Source organism: Leptidea sinapis, chromosome 5 (genome assembly GCF_905404315.1).
Source record: "Leptidea sinapis chromosome 5, ilLepSina1.1, whole genome shotgun sequence".
In the NCBI taxonomy this organism is placed as follows: Eukaryota; Metazoa; Arthropoda; class Insecta; order Lepidoptera; family Pieridae; genus Leptidea; species Leptidea sinapis.
In genome coordinates, this window is record NC_066269.1 from 6642976 (window position 1) to 6648463 (window position 5488).

Below are 5488 nucleotides of genomic sequence, written 5' to 3' on the forward strand. Positions count from 1 at the left end.
TAATAAAGGCTGTGTTCGCCGATCTCTAGTAAGCCGAGGAACTTCAAGGTTGAAAGTGATCTTTCAACGGCCGGGAGGATGTTCAGACTTAACGCCTGCACAAATATTACGCCAAAGCACCCGCATCAGGCGCTTGAAAAGTCTTCATACAATCTGTAATGTAATCTGTCAATCTCAATTACTCATGTCACTTGACCTACGATCATTGTACAATTCACATCCATTTTGAATTACATTAATTTATTAATTATCTAGGCATTTAATTTACACCATTCTATACGCTAAGGATAGAACACTGAGGCAGTCTCTTTTGAATGGGTGGTAGATTTTGACGTTCAATAAGTGATTTTAAATCCTATTTTGAATAAAAATATTTGAATTTGAATTTGAATAATCTCTTAATTTGTGATCGTGTTACAGGTGCATCATTTACCGTTATCTTTTTATAATAAAAATAACTCAGCCTAAGTATTGATTAATTTCTAAATATTTTATTTAAACCAAGAATATTAGAAGAAAAACAAGTGGCGGCCCGCAGCAAAGCCACTTTTAATTTAAAGACATTTTATAACGTGCATTCCGCAACTCATGCTAGGCGTCAACACGTTACCTCTCGAAATCAAAATTCTCTATTGGTAGAAGGCGTTTGTAGGCTCTTCAAATGGATGCCAAGGAGTTCACCATCATCAATAAAAAAATGCTTGTACTTCCCCGGGGCGTAAAAAGAATAAGGGAGTCCCAGGGCAAAGGGTGTCGTAAGAGGCGGCTAAGGGCTTTATAGAAGTCGGAGATTTACGCTGCGGTCTTATGACGTCAGCACAGTCGTCGGGCCAGACTCGTCCGGGTTAAGTAACACACTCGTACAGAATACCGGCGTAAAGTAGCGGCCTAGTGCCGCTATGTTTCGCATAGGTTTGTGTCGAGGACCAGAGGCCATCGACTCTCGGATGTGGACAGCCACATGCCGTCCTTATTAGATCTTCTGCTGACTACTCATCCCGATAGATACCAGGTCTCTGTCAACGCCCCTCTCGGAACGTCCGACCATAGCCTGGTCAGGAGTGTAGTGCCTATCCAACGCCCACGTCGCAGACCACCAGCGACCCGCCGCGTTTGGAACTACAAGTCAGTAGATTGGAAAAAGATGCGTTCCTTTTTTGCATCTTACCCTTGGGGCAATGTCTGTTTCCCTACGGATGATTCCAGTACCTGCGCCGTTGCAGTAGCCGATGTCATACTACAGGGCATCGATATTTTTATACCAAACTCTGTAGTACTGATCGATGGCAGATCACAGTCGATTGATCGTCAGTTAAAGCAACATTTCACTGCAAAAAACAGGCCGAACTGCAAATTTCTATAGAGAAAATATAATCGTGCCTCCGGATTCTTTAATATTTCAATCGACCAGTGCCATTTGGCACTAGATTTTTCATATACACCAAAATCGGAAGTGCGGTGTGGCACTCTACGCCCTGACCAAATTCTGACTCTCATTATGTTTATCAGGTTTATTTTGCATGGTGTTATGGCTTGTTTCAATAGTTTTATTCTATATTCTCTAATATCATCCTAATTATAAGTAATCTATTGCTAATTGTAAAATAAATACGCTAAAATAAGCACTACGCCCGTGCGAAATCGAAGCACGGTGTCACAATCGGCTAGCAGCTTTCCAGTTATCCGCCTGGAACACGCAAGTACTGGTCGTTGTCGAAAGCTACTCTTGGTAACTTCAACCAGCCGTCCCTGTCACCGTTGCAGATGAGGAATGACATTCTGGCCCATACGGCAAAAGAGAAAGCAGATCTTCTGTGCCTCCAACTCGACTCTTGACGTCAACGTTAAAACATCGCCGAAAATCCCGCAGTGACAGAGCTCTATGACTGTAGTACAGTTCAGACAGAAAACTGTTTTCGTTGGACGTCAGCAAGTCGAGCAGGCTGGATGTCATTTCTTCAGTCGTGCTTAGAACGTGCCCCTGAGTTGTTGCCGGTGCTAACGCGCTTATTCCGGCACTTATAATCAAAAGGCGTAGTCCCTGACTCCTGGAAGTCAGCCCTTGTCCATTTGATCCAAAAAAAGGAGACAGTTCGGATCCGGCAAACTAAAGGCCTATTGCTGTTACCTCCTTGCTCTCCAAAATCATGGAGAGCATAATAAACCACCAACTCTTGGTATACCTAGAAGATCACCAGTTGTTCAACGACCGACAGTACGGCTTTCGCCATGGTCGGTCTTTAGGCGATCTTCTGGTTTACCTAAAACATAGATGGGAGGCGGCTTTTGGGCTTTCCGATAGATTGTGCAAGTGGACCTCAAGCTTCGTCACTGGGCGCAGCATACAAGTCGTTTTCAACAATTGTTGCTCAAACCCGAAGCCCGTGAACGCTGGAGTGCTCCTACACTGTTTCTTCTGCATATCAATGATATGTTGGACACTTCTAACATACATTGCTATGCAGACGACAGCGCTGGTGATGCTGTATACACGGGCCATGCAGGACTCTCTCGGGAAATCGTCGAACAGTGCCGGGAGAAACTTGTGTCTTCTATCGAGTCCTCTCTTGAGAATGTCGCGCAATGAGGTTAATTGAACCTTGAAGACACAAGTTTACGCGTTTGCCACTAAAAAAACCCCATTTGTCGTATCACCGCTCTTTGACAAAACTTCCCTTAAAGCGTCGCATAGTATCGAAATACTGGCTTCGGAATACTGGAAATTGGCTTCGAAGAATCTGGGCGTCATAAATAAAGCTTGGCAATACTTCAAGCCAGCCCACATTCTAGCGCGCTACAAAACGCAGATCCGGCTACATATGGAGTATTGCTGTCATCTCTGGTCTGGCGCACCCCAGTATCTTTAAGTGTCAGGGACCCAGTGCACTGTGAACGGCTGGATCACTTGGCGTTGCGTAGAGACACGCTTCATTGTGTGTCTTCTACCGCATTTATCACGGGGAGTGTTCCGAAGAGCTGTTTCACCTGATTCCTGCCGCCAAATTCCTCCTTCGCACGACATGCCACAAATTACGATATCATCCCCACCATCTGGATGTGTGGCGATCCTGTGTCCAGCGTACTACAAAACTGTGGAATGAGCTTCCTTGTGCGGTGTATCCTGAACGACACCACATGGATACCTTCAAAAAAGCGCATTCAACTTCCTTAAAGGCCGCTCCTGTGTTTCCTCTAGTGTTGCAAGAGCATGTAGGCGTTGGTTATCACTTAACAACAGGTAATCCGTACGCTTGTTTGTCCTCCTTTTCCATAAAAAGTCAGTCTATTATCTTTTATTAACACTACTTAAACAAGCTCAAGTTGTGTGTGTATTGTGTCATGTACTGTTCTATTTATGTCTTTTCTGCAACTGGGAACCATACATTTTAAGACTAGCGGGTCTTCAGTTGTTGTATTGTCCTGTTGTAACATGAAGGCGTTTCTATTTTTTCTTTTTTGACTTGAGGAAACGGCAATGACTTAAGCGTTCGTCCTATGAGAAAATGTGAGTGGTGATATGTTCAAAAACTTACGGATCTCATGACATGGGAGTTAGAAGTCTGGGGTCCAAAATTACTTCAATTTGCGTGACGGTTTTCAATTTATCTTACATCAAAATATATTTTTTTAATATTTTATTACATATGAAAAAATTCAATAGATTCACTGCACAATTGACAAGTTTGTAGATTTAGATGTAATAATAGGATTTTTTATTAAAACAGGGGGCCAAGCGTGATGGAACTTGGTTAGGCAAGCGCATGGATATCCGTAACACCATCAAGAGATATGTTGCCGGCCTTTAATTTGGGAGTTTTCGCTATGGCGAGGTAAGGTCTCCGGACAGCCTGCAGGTTCTTGTAAGTAGGAGAGTAGTATTCCCCCGTGCGAGCGTATGTCTTAATAATCTTGACAAAACGCGCCTACCGATGTCAGAGATGATGGTGGGAGTTGTAGAGGCAAGCTCTAACTAACTGGAAATCTGAGTAAAGCAGCCAGGAAGGTTTCGCTAGCCAAGTCGGTTAGCAATGTTCTATTTGCACTGCCTCTTTAAGAAAGTGGATTAATATGATGTAATTAATATACTGCATCTGCCTTTCCGATTCAATATTATGACTGTCTCTGCATAATCTAAAGCTGTGTTTGAAAATGGGAAATCTATTCGATATCATTATTCAGGAGGATCAACCATTATTATTGAGCTAGATTTCCCTGAAAAACGATAACATTTAACGCGTTGATGAATAAATTTTCAACATAGTTTTGTACAACCTAATAACCCAAAACAGGTCTCAAAGTGGCTAATAGCAATTGCGGGACCAAAGTGCACCTATGTTTGTCAGGTTTTGCCATAATCGCCACGCTTGGCAGGCGGATTGGCGATCGCAATAGATGGTGTGCTCTTAAGGAAAGATGCTGCTGCCCATCCTCCGTTGCTTGTATCCCTTAGTAGCCTCTTACAACACCCACGGGAGGAGATGGGTCTGGTGCTATTTTGGTGCGTCACCACACACACAATGGGCCTGGTGAGAAAGCTCATGGTCAGAGAGCAATGGAGAGGGCTATGTTCTGAGTTTCCCTGCGAGATCTAAACAAAAACGAGGAGATCCGTAGGAAAACCAAAGTTACCGACAAAGCCCAAATGATTGCGAAACTGTAGGTGTAGTGGGCAGGTCACGAAGTTCGACGGACAGATGGCCGCAGTAAAGTCCTCGAATGGCGACCACGTACCGGAAGACGCAGTGTTGATAGGCCCTTCACAAGATGGACCGACGATCTGGTCAAGATCGTTGGATGAGAGCAGCGCAGGACCGATCGTCGTGGAAATCTTCGGGGGAGGCCTTTGTCCAGCAGTGGATATATATTAATGATATCATGCAACGTGAGGAATGGAGCAAGATATGATGTTTTATATAATAATTGTAGAATGGCTTTGCATGAAAGCACACATCCCACATTTTTCTCGTCTAATGTGTATGTAGATGTTTGACTTTCAGGTGCCTGCTGTGGCAGTAGCGGTTGTGTGGCGCAGAGACATTGCTAGTGGTAGCAGGTATAAATGCATTTGGTGAAATACTATTAAGACGGTTTGCATTTAATAGTAGTTAATCTTGTCTCAAACAATTCAGACGTATGTTCATAGATTTGACTTTCATGATTCTGTCTTCTAACGATAATAAAGTGAATTTTGAACAGCAAAAGATTGCATGATGATGTATAGATGGGAGACAGTGAGTTTAGTTATTAAGTTAGGTGCGTTTTTCGTAGCAAGTTTCAACGCCGGCAGAGTGAAAAGTAGGATTGACCACGGAGGGTTGATGGCAAACTTCTCTTTTCCTTCCTCTTACCTCTGAAGCAGATGCAGCTATTTTTGGAGCAAGATTTAGATATATTATAGCAATGTTGGGTATACAAGCAATTTTTAATGGGCATGCATCGACAATAATTTATCAGACCGTGGTTAACATGTGGAAAATGAAACAATTGA